Raw genomic sequence first — 18,938 nt, forward strand, 5'->3', positions numbered from 1 at the left:
TAGTTATGTGGTTGACTTTCATCATACATAAATTGTAAAGTTTCAGTTTAGCGTATTTTCTATGTATCGTGTTAAATGGAATACGAACATCTACATGGTAAAGTCTGGTTATCACTTTTCAATTGTAGTATCGAATTCGGTCACACGACAACAAGGTTTACTTTCTATAACAAAACTGAAATTTAATAACCCCAGACATGTTATTGCGAATAAAGTTAATTTACTTCCAAACTAAACCAGGTTAAAGGAAAATCATGACACTTTTCCATGGTTAATTTTTTTTCAAAAACTATGTGGTTTCGATTTCTTCGCTACCGTGAGTTGTATTATATTTCACCGATGATTGTTTGGTTTTTTAAAGTTTGTAATGACTTTTGATATTTGTTCTTTGTGAAACCGTAATCTATTTCTTAATCATCAGAACTGAGATGTGCTATTTTACTATGATGGCTATTGCTACGTTTATGTCTTAAGTCTTAGTTTTGATAACATAGTGGTTGATATTAGATTTCACTTGGTTTTCGAAATATTGAAATTTACAAAACGAATGTCAATTCTCTGGTCTTGATCAGTTGTTATTTTCATTTAAATACGGAATTTATCATTTCCACAAACAATCACTTAATGAAATTTGATAAATCCAGGATTATTTGTGATATTTTAGATGTTGAAGAATACAAATAGCTTAAGCAGATCCCTTTGGTGTTTTTGCTTCCATTCTGTTAGTGGAACATCGTTCTTCATTTTAAACACTATATATTTTCTGTGTTTAGTGGAAAATTCTTCAACGAAAAAAGAGGTGATTCAAATAGCCTTTTATTGAAACAAAGACTTAAATCAGTCATCAACAAAACGTATTGCGCAGCAAAGGTCACTATCAAAGAAAGAACAAGGTGCATGCTTCATCCAAAACCTAAAAGACACGAAAACGATTGTGTCACATCCCACTATGTTTACCAATTTAAGTGTGTGTGTGGTCACACATACACAGGGAGGAGCAATCGTGATCTCAAAATTAGGGTGTGTGAACATGTACCAAAATGGTTGCAGAAACAAATACACTCGAGTGACCCAATAAGAACAGAGGATAAACATCCATCATCCTCTATTGCTAATTATATAGTTGAAACAGACCATAAGATTGATCTAAACTCGGCTTTTGTGGTTTTGTATAAAAGTGTAAAAGGGAGTATACTAATTAACTTGGCGCCCAAATATTGTGAAACTATTCGTTCAAATTTAGACGAAAGTTCTTATTTATGGAGTATACTAAGGTTTATTGAAGCCTTAACCTTAAACCTACCCTGGTAATATTGACTTATTATCCAGAGTGATTAGATTTCGAATTGTGTTCACATTATTATTATTACTTATATTATTATCCTTATCTCCTCTTACACCATTTCCAGTCTAGTTGACCTTTTATCTTTATATATAAATGCTCTTAACAAATAAATGTGTGATCAGATTGTTCGAAATGTATTGCTCTAATAAATCGCATAGTTCTGATATTTTTCGTCTTATTACATGATCGAAATTCATCAAAGGGACTAATTGCTTTAAAAAAATTATTAGTGTAAAAGTGTAGTCACTTCTAACCAATACAACTTATCTATGAGAAATAAGATATGCATGAAATTATCTTCAATAGTTCTGTTTAGAATGGATTAAACAGTATTAGGTATCTAATACTCAAATAGATCCTGTTAGTTCTAATTGTATGTAGATCAATTAATGAAAAAAGTTTGTTTTTAATGTAAAAATTAAGGATATTATTAGATTCGATTTCCTAAGTTATTTCAGATAATCATTATTAGAATGATTCATTGAATAACAAACAAATATACCCATATACACACAGATAGAAGACCGAACAAATAACAAGAGAAATTCAGCATCAAAATATATAAAATAGGCTGTTATTTTTTGACTATTGCAAACCAATTCACTTGTTGCATATTATTGTTAGACTGCAGAAACTATATTAGAGGAAGCAATATCTTGCGCATATTTTATGATTTTCCTTTTTCTTACACTTCACACTTAAGGATATAATATTAAGTACACGAAAACATTAGCTATAAAACTCTAAGCATAAACTGGTTAACACATGTGTTGGGTCAGCACTCTTAATTAATGTTGTTTGTTTCTCAGTTTACTAATATGTACATTTAATATAGTGTACCTTTGTAGAATGAATCAGAAAAACAGATAGCATTTTAATTTTTGGAAATACATTGATAAAGTGTATGGATCTAACTATTTATGCAAGTAGCTGCTTTAAGTGACTCAGATATTTAGTGGTTATGCTTACAAGTTAGTTACAGAAGAGAATAAAGCAGTGAACAATCGTTTAGTTGCAGTTCTTTGTCACATTAACCACAAAGTTTAGGCAGTCTCTAAAGGCCAAGTTCTGATGTTATTAGGTAGATGGTCAAACGCCAGTTTGCCTTGGTTACGGTGCACAGTCACGTGATTTTACGGTAACCAGTTTACTTCAGAGGATAAAAGACTGAATCACATCAAAAAACAAAATGTAAGTTATTACAAATGAAGTTTATCATTAAAATCATCTCTCGTATAGATTTCTTTCCACATTACGGTAGAAGAGCTATTCAGTACTTTGCGGCTTTCACAGATTTCTTAAATGCATAGCATTTACTGAAATTTCCTCTCCTTTCTTTGTACATACTATAATAATGTGATAGGGTAAATTTGAATCATCTGTTTGTTTTTCGTTAGTGAAATTTACAAAACACTCACATAGATGGCTTATCATTTGGATACATAAGCATAAAATACTTTAAGTCTAAGCCAGAAAACACTCATTTGGAAAAACATGATAGATCCGCATTATTTGTATTAGTTATATGTAGGCAGTGTTTCAATTTTCTAGAATAATGATGATTTTAGAAATATTATTACTTCTAATAAGTATCACATAATAACGAATTGAGACTTTGTTACAGGATCAGATTAAACTTTGGATACACTGCTATAAGGTGAGTCAGACGTAATTAACATACAGCCTGAGGTAGATGTATATCAACTTAAGGTGCCACATCACATTAGTACATTAGTCACTGGAGAGTGCATGGTAATTATCAGTATGGAGGTTGTGGAGACGGTTGAATATTAATAAGAACACTAATCGGTCCAAGTTAGAATTGATTGAAGTTAGGCTTGTACTCCATCAAGTCCCAGCTCAGTGATCAAGATGTTAAGCGTTCAGGTACGACATCGAGGGTCTTGGGTTCAATCTCCAGTGAGGCTGTGGATGCCCGCTGCTAAAGGGTCCCATATTAGGACAGAACAGCTATCTAATGCTTCCTAACTTTCAGTGGTGGCCTGGTAAAAAACCAATTCGTGATGCAAACTAACAAAATCAAATACAGAGAATTTTGAGCCACAGACACCAATCATTGTTCAAAAGTATAGTAAAGTAAACATTTATTGAGCAGTTCAATAAACATGGTCCTTTAATCTGTGATTCACATCTCTTGATTGACCAAAACCGAGTAAACGAAGTGTAGTTAGGACCCGTCGTCCACTGTGTTTGATCAGGTACTGACGAACACGAAGTAATGGATAGATGTTGCATGCAAATCTGAGAGTAATACATAGATTTCAATCATGGACATTGCGTTTTTGTGGCAGGGACTTTGTCATTAAATCGATCAATCGAAATCGCATGATCCACGCTTTCAATTCCAGCTTCACTGTGACATAATTATGGACTCGATAGGTTTCGTTGATGAGCTACCATCTTATCATTGACTTGACCGAATCCTCGATTCACCTCTAGTCACTTAGAATCTCGGAAACTCCTTTATGCTTATTGATAGTAGGTTGGATTGTTGGTGATAGCAAATTATAGAACTAAACAACTACGTAGCCTGTAGATTCCGGTTTAGAGTTATGGGTGAACTCTGTAGTGCAGTCTTAAACTTAGGTGATATAACTATCTGCCATTGTCTATCCTTCACCGATTTTCTACAACACGAATTATTATAATAATATTAGTGAAATTGTACTGTTTCTCAGCTTTCGAATTCATCAGCACTCCCTTCTTGGATCTAACGTGCTATTAATAAAATTAGTAATTATCTAACTCATAATAATGAATCTTTCACTGAGAACAACTAGAATGTGAAAATAATTAATAGTTTTATTTTGCAAAAGTGCTGAATAAAATCAAAGTTTTCATTTATTTACCCTGCTTGTGTAAATACTTGATGCTGTTATAAATATTTTATATTATAACGTCAGCAATTTTAATTAACAAACATTATTTTGATACTTTATAACTAATAACTGGTTATTCCCAAAATAAAAATTAAATTTGCACCTAATATTCATTCTGATCAGTAGTTGAGTGTTTTGCTAAATTTAGTGCTGGACTTTTGAACTTAATTAAATATCATCCTGATAATTAATAGCAAAAAACCTGATTGAATACTAGTGTTGGGTCAGTGTTTAATTTACCTCCAGTTTACGTTTCTGTGTTTCCTTAAATGTCAATCTTAACACTATAAAGTGATTTTTTTCAAGAGCATTTTATAACTTATAGAATGTACTGTACAATACAATATGGCCTACTTTCAACTTGATTTACCCTTTCACTGTATCAGTAGCTGAATAATCTTAACGATTCCAAAAAGTGTATAAATTTTTATTTCGAAGTTTACTGTATGGATCTAGAGAAAAATCTTTCTTTGTTCTAACCAGTAGGTTGGTTCAAGTATCTAAGTTGTAAAGTATAGGCTATTAAGGAACCATTTAACATACTGGTTATGTGTTACAACAATTTCCGTATTCAAAAATCTGTCATTAGACATACTATAGCATTTCGAACAATAATTATTACAGAAGATTGATATTACACTAGAACTTCAATCAAGACAATTTTAAAGGAACTTATGTCAAGAAACCTTGTGTCCGTAATAAATATTCTGACTGTATGTTCGAATCGGTTTCATATGCTCTTCTAATAACCTCAGGTTAAATATACACAACTTGAACACGATAGAAAAAGCGCGAAATTTGGAAAGGACGCTTTACACCAAGGTTAGTTTATTTACAGAAAATCGAGGGCATTTATATCATTTCAGATTGTCTTGGACTTATTGAAGGTTCTAGAACCCTACTAAACATAGTATCAGGATAGGTAATCATCCAATCAAAAATGTGACACGTGACTCTTCAATTTATCTATGTTTGTGATAAAATTCTATTCAATACTGATTGGATAAAGTGTTCCTCAGTGTTTTCAGTGTCCTTCAGGGCTTCTTCCGGATAATATCATGGGTCACTTCAACATCTCCCTCTTTTCGAAAGATAAGACTTCTTCAGGTCTATTTGCAGCTTGATAAATGGAGTTCGTCGGCGTACCAACTTTCCTTGTGTCCTACAACCATGAACTTTTATCCTATTCTTCCCCATTATGTCTCTGGAAATTCCTGTCACTCGAGTATCTGTAATTATCTCCAGTAGGAGACTCACTCGCCTACCTAGCGTGTTCAGCGTCATTTTTTCTCTATGGATTCGGTTGATGTGTCTAATGCACGTTCCGAACGTCCCATGAACTTTGTGCAAAACGCTTCCCACCCTCTTTTCAATGACTCCAGGTTCCCATCTTATTTTCCCAAGGTATGACGTAATGATCGCTTTATCACACAAATTAAAGCTTCGGATATTTTGATTTTACCTGTATCCATCCGCTGTTTCAGGTGGAAACATGGAGTTGAATATAGTTCGAATAGTTCTTCCAAACATAACTTCGGCAGGGGACCTTCTATCTGGGACGGTAGGGTTGGGTATGGTTTAATAGGCTGCTAAGAATTTCCTGATTGGTTGACTTGTCTCCTCATACCTCCTTTCAGTATTGCTATTTCAAATGTGTCAACAAGGCTCTATGCCTGTTCGTTCCATTAAGGGTGATAGGGTGGAGAGTGTATTTGTGTAATTCCATTATTACCGAAGAAGTGTTTGAATGATTCCGGAGTGAATTATGAGCCATCGTCATTCATCAAGGTCTCTGGAACTCCGAAACAGCTTAACATTTCAGATAACTTGCCGATTGTTTCACTGGTTGTGCGCTTGGCCACAACATAGATTTGTGGCTATTTCGTGGGTACATCCACTAAGACTAAAAACATTTTTCCTTGTACTGGACCGGCCTCTCCCAGGAACTATCAGACATTTTCCATTGTTGTGGTTCACATTTCTTTGGATTGTTGGCTGCTTGTAGGAATGATGAACAATTGTGGCCTCTCATTTTTTATGTCTTGATCCATTGTAGGCCAATAAGCATAGCTTCGAGTCAACGATTTCATTTTGTTGATACCGAGATGGTCGCTGTGGAATTGTCTCAAAACATTTCGGCCTAATGTTTTTTGGAACAACAGTTCTGTCACCGAACATAATATATGAATCTTCAATCATGAGTGGGTCCCGCCGGCGAGGGCGTTGTAGCAGTTCTCCTTGAGAACGACTATCTATTCGCTTGATGAGAAGATAACCTTTAACTTCTCTTAATGACTCGTCCTCTTCCGTAACTTCTTTGATAGCTTTGAAAGTAATTGGTAGACCATAGACTACGTCTTCCAACACTCCGTGAACTTCTGTTTTCGTCTTAATTGCTGCTACTGGTGTGTCTACTTCACGTTTTATTTGTGAACCAATCAGTCTAGACAAGACATCAGCCCTTGCAAAATGCCAACCTCCATACAACTGGCATGGGGATAAGGGCTTGTCGATGTCATTGCGTTAATTCTGCGTATAAAAATCGTCTTAGAAAATAGCACATTTTTGACTTATATATTATATAATATAATTATATAATATATCCTTGTGGGCCAAGGTAATTTTACATTGGTTTTCAGGAGAACCAGACACCATCCGGACTTTCATGTAAAAACCCAAACAGTACAGCTCAACCTCGTTTAGCAGGGGAACCAGACACCGTACAGGCTTTAACGCTACAATCTGAATAGTACAGCTCAATCCTGTGGCGCAACCACACAGGTACCAAGCACCCTGGTAGACCAACATATTTTTGACTATTTATCTTCAATCGTAAAATTCATCAATTAATTTTGCCCCTGCAATCAGCTCTTTTATGTTGATATATTTGTTATGTAAGCAGTTGTTGAGCCTTTGTATTTATTGAATGTATAGAAATTTAAAAAACCTATTGCTTCACAATACTTTGGCACACAAACCTCTTAAAAATATGCCCATTACCATTTACACTGATTTATTCATACCTTTTATAGGTTAACTCTGTAGACAAATCATAGGCTGATTTCTTTCACAAACTTACTTCAAATGAGGAACTATTGAAAGCTAGTAAGTATTTTACAGTTATTCTTTTTTAAATTCCTTACTAATAGACATCCAAAACCGACCACGATAACTCCAATTTTGTGGCAAGCATGTTATATGTAGACTATAAGGTTGATCCATTATTTCAACTTGAATCAACTGATGATATAGCTTGATAATCATTTGCAAACCTCTCAACCAGAATTTATGAGCATCAAGATTTTATGCTATTCGCAAGGTAATAATCACATAATACCTACATCCTAATAATTTTCTGACCACTTCAGAAAAACAACTTTGGAAACATGGTAAATCAAATTAGTGATCACTTATATAATGTGTGACACAGTATGAGTGATGATTTTTTAATGAACACTTTTGAGACATTTGTTTAAACTGAGCTGATACGGCAAGTTTTTGACCAGCATTAGTAAAAAATTACGTCAAGTATTTAACTACCCCATGCAGAGACGAATCGAGTTTTATGTTGGTCATTTAGATTAAACTAGCTGTTCACTTGAAGTTTTTCAGTTGGTGATTAACAATAATCTCATATAATTGTTCACTTTTCGTTTTCTCTTGGTCTTTTATAAATTATATTCAAAGAATGACCCTGATATAGAAAAATTCAATATTTATGTGATTTCATTATTTTTTACATTTAGACTGAAAGTAATTAAATGTCGATGGAATGCATAAGATATTTTGTCATTATCTCTCTCACTATACCCTGGATACTATCTTTTGTTGTAGTAATAGGATACTTTAAAAACTACAGTCCCTCTTATTACATAATAAATTGTACGTATATATTAGAGACACTTTATTATATTTCATCATCCACTAACAAATTAGAGCTGTGGATAAAAAGATCATGTTACATAACTAATTGCCAGAATTCTTACCCTCTTTCGAGACTGGTGTAACTTGATTAAAGTCATAGATACATAATTTTGTAGGTTAGAAACATTTGGTGTCGAACTTGTCAGTCTTTAATATATCGTCAATCACTCACACCCTAAAACATTCTATACCTGGTCATCTAAGCTATCTGCCTCCAAGCCAAATTCTGTCTTTGGATTCCTACACCATTCAGTGTAATCTTGTGTTGTGTTCTTCACCGAGAAAACAATGATTAAAAAAGATATCCACGTCTTTACAGTCTGTTTAATCTAAACTCATATAGGTGTTATATTTAAACTAGGTATTGCTACTTTACCAGCTTGATGTTTCATCATCTAAACACCATATATCTAAATAATAGTGTAATAGGATTTTTATCCGTATTTTATAAAAACTAAAATCATGCTTTTTGTGTAAATACTTACAATCTGTCTTTTAAGGCCATGGTTGATTATTTAAACGATTGTCCTGATCCGCTTTCATCTTAGCCGGTAGTGTTACTTGCCAAACACGCTTCAGGTTGTACTCAAATATAGCCTAATATCTGAAGTAATAAATCAATTTATCTAATATAATCATAATAATAACTGTAGGACATAATTTCTCACTCACTTTTATAGCTGACAGTTGTAGGTATAAACCATATTATAAAGTATTTATTTGATTACCCTCGGTCATATGACGTAAGACACATTTCATAGTAGCTATTAAGCTTTTGAAAAGAATTAGCCATATTTGTTTTTGTTATAATCTACGGCTAACTAATGTAGGATCATTATTATTACTTTAATTAAAACTTGTATATTCCACGGATAATACTCAGGTATAACTGATGATATATAGTCAGTTTAACAGTAATTTAATTGTAAAAAAATATAAAACACCATAATGTCGACGATTATATTGATTATTTCTCCAATACCTAAATTTAAATTTAAAATTGATGCTTTACAGTTGGTCAAATTACTTTTTTTTAAAAAAAAGAAATACTCGCAATCGATTATTTGACACAAATTTTACTAAACAAATCAATACAAAGAAAATATTCACTTTTCGTCATAAAGTTTCAATTTGGATTCTTATGGGGAGAAATAGCACGTAAACATCATAACTAGAGTTGAACTTAATCATTTCCAATAAACTGAGAATTAGGCAAATTGTTTACAGCATGTTGTTTACAAACGTCAAATTCGTCTAGAGATTAGAAAATTGTATTTGAAATAAACAAGTCACGTCTAAAGGACAATGATCCCAGAACAACCTACGTATAATTTGAAAAAAAATCTGGATTATCGTAATATTAATAGCGTCGAAATTAAGTTTCTTATCACTTTTTTTACAGTAGACTGGAAATTGACTTATTGATAATGTACAGGATCGTATGAGTTAACTTTCGAACTCGTTTTATTCTTATTCTTCCAGATTAATTTAGAAAAAGCTCAGAGGATTCAACAAATGAATAAAATGAATATCTGTGAGGTAACAGTTCTTTTACTCAACACAATTCATTCACGTTATTTATAACTGACAAATAGTGGTATATTCCCCTTAAAATTACATGGATAGGAAAAGACTAAACACAAACGTGAGACTAATAAGAATGCACTTACAAAAACCTTTGATATTTTACATTCAAATTAGACTATGAAGTCTGAAAATTCTGACCAATACTATAATGATGACAGATCTACTGATCGTAATTTCATTGATGCATAGTTAACAGAAAAATAAGCGTTGACCACTTGAAAAACAAGTTTTGTTGGATAGTAATTTTTGTATGTCTAAAAATCATGCAACAGCTTGGTTACGAATTGTTTACTATATTTGTGCATAAAATAAGATCAAATAGGTTTTAATGAAAATCACTGAGTTGTAATTACACAATATTCAAACCCTTCTGATTAAATTGAGATATACTATACCAGTAAACGAACATACTCAGTAACATGTAGTGTTAGATACATTTCGAAATGTTCAGTTCATAGTCGATTATTAAACATTTGAAAGTATTTCAGTGAAATTTATGCATAAGTTTAAATAGGTATAACGAAATCAAATTATCTACGATCTATAATGTTACAATCAAGCTATTTGGTATAAAATAAGTAAGGCTTTTACAAACATTCATCTTTGAGTTTTGTTGAGTCTACTTCTCAGTGTATATCAGTGAAGTAAGAAGATATCAATATATGAAGTTCATCAGTAGTTGTGTTACCGAATTTATAATAATAAGATTTTTATTCAGTAAAGCGTAAAGATTAAGGGATTTTCGACAAAAATACAGCTATTTGTTTGTTACTTTAAAAGAATTTTTGATATATATCAATGATAAATGGATCAATATCTAACCTAGTAATCTTTTTTTTCCTAAAACATTTCGATGGAGATAAAGTAGTTAGCTCAGTGTGTTTAGGGGATAGGTAGAGGAAACTTTGATACCATGAGAAATTGACAAAGTCCCATAATATGGAATTCAATCTATCGCATTATACGAGCTGTTTAATAATTTAAAAATAAACCCAACGATTCCCTAATAACTACCCATTCGCCTTACATAAAATGATTAGTTTCAACTTAAGTTTGATTATCGAGTTTGAAAATAAATTGACAAAATCAACTGTAGTTGATGGGTAAATACAGACATACCACTCGATTCAAAACCATCTTGAATGATCGGAAGCACTTATAAAGATATTCCCGTCTTGAAAGCCATGTAAGTTGTCACCTGTCAGTTCGCTGTTCGATTATAATATATCTATTTCTATCATCATGAACAGTCCAGACTAAATCGGTGAAATTTCATTACGATTGACGACTAGATAGAATGATATTAGTCAATACTCTATGACCGATTAGCATCAAAATAATTGTCAGTGTGTAAGTGAGGAAATCTACCGACCACTTACAAGTTATTGAGAAATATACATTTAAAAATAAAATATACATATAAACAATTAGATAGTATATAATAACTATGTCTAAATTCGTGAACGATTATTTTGTATTTCGCAGTATGATGTAAATGATTTTGTAAAAATAATTCCTGTAGTTATCGAAAATTAAGTCAGTGGGTATGTTGTTTACAACGTGCATCCGCTTTTATTCATCAATTCGCAAGATACACGTGAAACCTCATAAATGTAGCGCTATTGACCATGATGAAACCAATATGCATATGAATCGGATCGTTGGTTTTTAATATCATACATAAAAACACAGAAACCTTGTATATTGAAAATTTTCACCATGTTATGAATATTCAAATTTTGAAATCGACCATATACATTTTTGCAACATAAAACAACATTTTTAGTAAATATAGCAACTGTGAAAACTTACTTCAAAGAGTATTATCTTCTTTTGTCTGAGTTTATTCTATTTTATGTTGGTTATCGTTATATCAGTAGTATATATTAAATAAATTCAAGTGTTGTTATTCTAAATGCTGGTTACAAATTAAATTCTAAGTAGGACATGACCCAGGTACACATAAAATAGACATTATATTGTGTTGTTTCATTTTTTTTCTTCTTAAATGAACATAAAGACATCACTTAAGATAGGAACAAGTTTTGTTCATATTGGTAGTATTGATAGTAGAATAAATAAATACTTAGACTTTGAATATATGATTGTAGTGTAAATTCATTTTCCCAAATAATTCATAGAATTATCTAATCTGCCATTTGATTTTATTGTATGTGTAGGTGAATATAGGTATAGTGTAATTTCATATTATGCATATTTGTCTATACATGACTCATTGTGATTAAATATTCCGATTTGTTGTAGTCATTAAAAACAATCAAAAATGATTACTGACGATCATGATGTGTTATATCTGCCTTGATCAGGGTAGTAAGAATGCCTTGTTGAAAAATTCGATTCGTTTCTATTTTTTATATATGGACATGTGTGATATGATACATATTGTCTGTTTGTATGTGTACATAGGTAACTAAATATATTCAAATAAATCAAGAATCAAACTTTTTTGTCTTACCTGTTTAACCAATCTTTTTAATTCGTGGGGGCGAAAAAAACTGTATTGGATGTTCACGAGTAAAATACTGATCAACAACTAAATTTTTTGTTTCACTTACTGAAAATAAATCAGTCAGAATTATGTATGTGTAATAGTTTGGCTTGAATAAATGAATAAAAATTCTGCTGTAAGATTAATATGCTTACTGATTATAATGCATTTTGATTAAACTTTTTAAATTTAATTCGTTGAAATACTCCATTGTGAATTACTCTCATCCAACTAGCTGTACCTCAGTCCCACTTAGCTGAAGAAAGGGGGTTCTCTCAGTCACTGTTTTTAAATCCCACTACAATTGTTAAGAAAGCCATCTTTAACTATATAAGCAAACCAGCTTAATTTAAGGTAACATCCCCAAGATTTGAGTGTGGAATTTATAAAGTTATAATAAGTATCGGTCACCTAATGAGTAACTTGAAAAAGATGTTTTCACAAAGTCCTTAGATTGGCCTACATTCATGAGACAGAGTATATAGCACTATAGTGGCAAAGAAATAACACCAACCAACACAGAGAACTTAATGGATTGATGACCTAAGTTAATAAAAGTCATTTCTTTTTCATCTGCTATTCGTTTCCCCAAAGCGATTTATGTTTGTAATAGCGCATGGAATAACTGTGGCACCTAATGCTTAAAGATGACTAAGCAAATTTGTATGGTCATTTATGATCCTCAAAACGTTGTTCTTTTAATTTCATTCATTCATTTACGTACGAATCTATAAAAAACAGTGAAGAAGCTATGTAGAGCTATTTATGAAACTATTCATATGCTCATAAAAAGCATCGAAGTTTGATCGGCGAAGGATAAAATTTACGGATCTCAATGTCATCTTACGAGTAGTTAGATTCCTGGAGTATAGTTCACAGAATGCGTTGTGCTTAGTTAACTGCAAACCTTGTTGGATACATCTTTATTACGTAACTATAATGAAATGAACACCTCAGGGATTTGATTTGTTTCCGTTGAGTTCATTCCAGAATGTATTATCGTTCAAAAATTGATTAAAAAAACTATAGTGTTATCATAAACTTATTTACTTCCAATCGTATTGTGGTTTAAATGATTGAGAACCAAATTGATTCAATGTAAGTTTTTTCTGTTTTCATTTGTTTGTGTTATTTATATAGTGGTTAATGAGTTCAATCAATAGTTTGAAGTAAATCAATTCAGTACTGAACTGAAAAGTGTGAAATTTTTAATTAAATTGTTTCTTAATATCTCGTGCAATCTACTTTCCTCATAGGTTATATAGATAGATATCGTCTTCTATTACTGGATTAGAATTAAAAATTTCAAAATACTTAATCATTAGATTCATGATACAACTTAATGAAGCTTAAAATGCGTTCAAGCTATCAAAAAACTAAAATATTTGTAATATAACACGACAATCAAAGGTTTCCAAACGATTATAGTGTATATTGTTTACCAATGTCCCTAAATTTTTTAACTTCGTATAGTTTAAATGTGATGATGGTCACGATAAAAGAATGAGGGGGGGGGGTGTGGCATATTGGACATAAAAGGTATTAACACATGGTTGATTGAATTCTGCTTGTTTGAGTCATGTGTTTACTTATTTTTTGCAAACGTAAAATAACACAGTAATGAAAAGGAAATAATTACCGTTTCAGTTTTTTTTGAGGTAAAAAGTTAACACTTTTTGAGTCCCAACATAGTTTTACAGCCTTAAATCAATAAGTTACTAAGTATACATTTTTTGGTTAGTACGATCCTTCGTAATGACCTTTTATTGACCAAAGGTATAAAATTTAAGTTAAAGAAACTACTCTTATCAACTAAAGTAAAATGTATTTCATAACTCAAGTTTATCATTAAATTTGGATTTTGTTTGTCTGTGGTCTAATGGCAGTCAGTGTAGTAGTGAGATGGGAGACCATCTATTCATACGTAGAGCTTCAAATATTGATTAGTCTTCAGTTTCCCATGACTGCGTGTATATATTTGTATAATAGGACGGTACGTCTGTTTACTGAATTCCATGTTTCTATGATGAATCTTGATTTTAGTAGTAGGCAGATATAGTGATTTACGATTTCTGTTGCGTGTTGTGGCAAGTACTGCCCATTGGTACCAATTTCTCTATTAGGATTCCGTAGAGATGCCTAGTAATTACTTTAGTGAATATTATGTTCACTAAGTGAATCATGTGATTATGAGAAAACTGCTAACTGAAAAATTATAGGTGCTATCTGAAAACTTATTTTATAACTGATCACTATGTAATCATTTACACATGGATTCCAATTGACCTGTAGTGAATATTAAGCCTAACTCCGCCTGGAGTCCCTCGGGGGCTACTGTCGGTCCCAAGCCCGGATAAAGGAGGAGGGTTGGGCATGGGGTTAGCGTCCTCATCCCGTAGAAAACTAACTCGCTAAAAAACGCTAGCCAGAAAAAATTATTCAAACCTTTTAAACTCTGCCCCGGGAGTCAGAAGGTCTTCATTTAGAAGAACTATGACTCCTCATGATGAAAGCCGAATTCCTTCGGAAGTTACGAGGCCGATACCCCTTCTGACAACCAGAGCGATCATTTACTTAGGCACATGGAGTGTTCGTACAATGTGGGACACCGGGAGAGCCTTCCAAATTGCTGCAGAAATGAGAATATACAACCTAGATGTGCTTGGGATCAGTGAAACACATTGGACGCAACTTGGACAACAACGACTAGCTTCAGGAGAGCTTCTGTTATACCCCGGCCATGAAGAAGAAAATGCTCCACATACACAAGGAGTTGCATTGATGCTGTCCAAACAAGCACAAAAGGCACTTATAGGATGGGAACCTCATAGACCGAGGATCATCAAAGCCTCCTTCAAAACAAAGAAAGAGGGCATTTCAATGAACATCATCCAATGCTATGCGCCTACCAACGATTACAATGAAGACGCTAAAGATCAATTCTACAATAGGCTGCAGTCAATCGTCGAGAAGTGCCCAACAAAGGACCTGACCATTCTGATGGGAGATTTCAATGCCAAGTTTGGGACGGACAACACTGGATATGAAGACATCATGGGACGACACGGACTGAGAGAAAGGAACAAAAATGGTGAGAGATTTGCAAACCTATGTGCCTTCAATAAACTGGTCATGGACGGAACCATATTCCCACATAAGCGCATTCACAAAACCACATGGACTTCACTGGATCACACAACACAAAACCAAATCGACCATATTTGCATCAACAAAACGTTCAGGAGGACGATGGAAGACGTGAGAACCAAGAGAGGAGCTGATATAGCAGCACATCATCACTTGCTGGTCGCCAAGATGAAATTGAAACTCAAGAAGCACTGGACAACGGGGCGGACAATATCACAAAAGTTCAATACGGCTTTTCTTCAGGATACTGACAAACTCAACAAATTCAAGATAGCCCTCAGCAACAAGTTCCAGGCCTTTCATGATCTACTCAATGGAGAAGGAACTACTGTGGAGAGCAACTGGAAGGGGATCAAAGAGGCAATCATTTCAACATGTCATGAGGTCCTGGGCCACAAGAAGCACCACCACAAGGAATGGATCAATATTGATACACTGGATAAGATTCAAGAAAGGAGGAACAAGAAAGCAGCAATCAATACCAGTCGAACAAGAGCAGAAAAAGCTAAGGCACAAGCTGAATACACAGAAGTAAACAAACAAGTGAAGAGGAAGATCTAGCAACGACGGCGAAAAAGGCTGCAAGAGAAGGAAACATGAGACAACTGTATGACATAACAAAGAAACTCTCTGGAAATCACCGTAAACCGGAGCGACCAGTGAAAAGCAAGGAAGGCGAGGTAATCACCAACATTGAAGAGCAACGAAACAGGTGGGTAGAACACTTCAAAGAACTCTTGAATCGACCGGCTCCACTGAACCCACCTAACATCGAAGCAGCACCCACGGACCTCCCGATCAATGTTGGCCCACCAACAATTGAAGAAATCAGCATGGCCATCAGACAAATGAAGAGTGGCAAAGCAGCAGGACCAGACAACATTCCAGCAGAGGCGCTGAAAGCAGAAGTAGCGGCAAGTGCAAGGATACCCCACATTCTCTTCAATAAGATTTGGGATGAGGAACAAATACCAACAAACTGGAAAGAAAGACTCCTGATCAAAATACCAAAGAAAGGCAATCTCAGCAACTGTGATAACAACAGGGGCATCACTCTTCTCTCAATACTGGGAAAAGTCTTCAACAGGGTATTGTTAAACAGGATGAAGGACTGCGTAAACGCCCGAATTCGTGACCAACAGGCAGGATTCCGTAAGGATAGATCGTGTACAGACCAAATCGCAACTCTACGGATCATTGTGGAACAATCAATTGAATGGAATTCATCACTCTACATCAACTTCATTGACTACGAAAAGGCATTTGATGGCGTGAACAAAACAACACTATGGAAGCTTCTTCGACACTACGGCGTGCCTCAGAAGATAGTCAATATCATGCGGAATTCCTATGATGGATTAAACTGCAAAATTATGCAAGGAGGACAATTGACAAACTCGTTCGAAGTGAAGACCGGTGTTAGGCAAGGTTGCTTACTCTCACCCTTTCTCTTTCTCCTGGTGATCGACTGGATCATGAAGACGTCAACATCTGAAGGGAAACGCGGGATACAATGGACATCTAGGATGTAGTTGGACGATCTAGACTTCGCAGATGATCTGGCCCTTCTATCGCAATCGCAACAATAAATGCAGAAGAAGACGAACAGTGTAGCAGCAGCCTCAGCAGCAGTAGGTCCCAATATACACAAAGGGAAAAGCAAGATTCTCCGATACAACACGGCATGCACCAATCCATTCACAATTGACGGAGAAGATTTGGAAGATGTAAAAATCTTTACATATTTGGGTAGCATCATTGATGAACAGGTTGGATCTGATGCAGATGTGAAGGCGCGGATCGGCAAAGCAAGAGCAGCATATCTACAACTGAAGAACATCTGGAACTCAAAGCAACTGTCAACCAACACAAAGGTCAGGATTTTCAATACAAATGTCAAGACAGTTCTACTGTATGGGGCGGAAACCTGAAGAACTACGAAAGCCATCATCCAGAAAATACAGGTGTTTATTAACAGTTGTCTACGCAATAGTCTTCGGATCTGTTGGCCAGACACTATTAGCGACAAACTACTGTGGGAGAGAACAAACCAGATCTCAGCGGAGGAAGAAATCAGGGAGAAGCGCTGGAAGTGGATAGGACACGCATTGGGGAAAGCACCCAACTGCGTCACAAGACAAGCCCTCACATGGAATCCTCAAGGCCAAAGGAAAAGAGGAAGACTAAAGAACACATTACGCCGAGAAATGGAAATAGATATGAGAAAAATGAACAAGAATTGGATGGAACTAGAAAAGAAGACCCAGGACAGAGTGGGTTGGAGAATGCTGGTCGGCGGCCTATGCTCCATTGGGAGTAACAAGCGTAAGTAATTATTTTATTGTAACCAGGCGAATGGTAAAATGAAGCATGCACTAAGAGCCTAGAAAACCCTAGATCATTTTGATAGTTTCATGATTAACTAAATGTAACATCCAGTATTTTTAAAGTTGCGGATAGTTTTTGGATTAGTTTAACGACTTACACCAGTCACAAAACGTCTGAACACAATGTTTGGGTGATAACTACAGTATTACATAAACGTGAATATTAAATAAACAACATACAAAATACCTAGATATTTCCACTTCTAGGCTATATAATTAGTAGTTTATACGAGAGTTTGCACAACCAAATTAACAATGTGCCAAGCAATTAAATCATTATGGAATACAATATGCTATGGATACATAAGGGATATCCACACACACAAACAAACAATAGTACGCTAACTTTCGTTAGACTTCAATGTTATTGGCTGATAAATGAATTATGAAATCTGAGTCACATGTATTTTTTAGACAAATTTTAATCACAATTTGTATAAAGTTCTTTGTTTATATGTAAGTAGTTTCTCAATATAAAACCACTCACTTTTTTATAAGTCATTCTGTCATTTGACATTCGAATTCCGGTAGATTGAGCTAATAACCCAGTTTAAATGAATAATATTTACTTGGTCGCTCTATTTATATCAATTCAACCAATCACTCGCTCATCGTAATCATATAACGTTAATTCTATCATTGTTATGATAGAATGATAAAATGTACTGGCGATAAATGGATCACTTACTATAAAGGTGAACTAAATTTACCATGTGTTTACCCTAGAACTTTAGAAAATCTTTCTAATTACTAGTTATTAACATCCACAAGTATATGGTTTAGTTGGGTGGGCCTTTCCAAGAATTGCTAAGTCTGTATCAAATTTTCGTCACACACTGGAATAAGTTAACTCTAACTAGTTACTCATACTAAAATACAATTTACTAATAGTGACATACAATAGTAGGTTTTCGATAATACTGAATTATTTATACAATTTATGTATTTTCAAGTGTATTATTTTTATTTTTTGCATAAGTCCCTATGTATGTCTTTCTTTTCAGCTATAGGAGATTCGAATATTTGTATAGTTCCCCAAAACAAAATCAAACGATCAGAATGAAGAGAGGAATGGATAAGAGAGAAAGCTGCTCAGTAATAAATCACAAGGAAAAAAAAGCAAATTATTATTATTCTAA

The 18,938-nt window shown here is 34.0% G+C and overlaps 1 protein-coding gene across 2 annotated transcripts in view; it reads right to left on the reverse strand.

Annotated features, from left to right (window-relative positions):
- NAV2 (neuron navigator 2) overlaps positions 1 to 12,178 on the reverse strand; it is a 65,858-nt gene extending 53,680 nt beyond the window's left edge. For both annotated transcript variants that reach the window (XM_051210749.1, XM_051210750.1), the window contains exon 1: positions 11,569 to 12,178. The gene's annotated coding sequence lies outside the window, so the exon portion shown is untranslated. The remainder of the gene's footprint in view (positions 1 to 11,568) is intronic.
- Between the last annotated feature and the right edge of the window lie 6,760 nt (positions 12,179 to 18,938).

This window comes from Schistosoma haematobium, chromosome ZW (genome assembly GCF_000699445.3).
Source record: "Schistosoma haematobium chromosome ZW, whole genome shotgun sequence".
Lineage (NCBI taxonomy): Eukaryota > Metazoa > Platyhelminthes > Trematoda > Strigeidida > Schistosomatidae > Schistosoma > Schistosoma haematobium.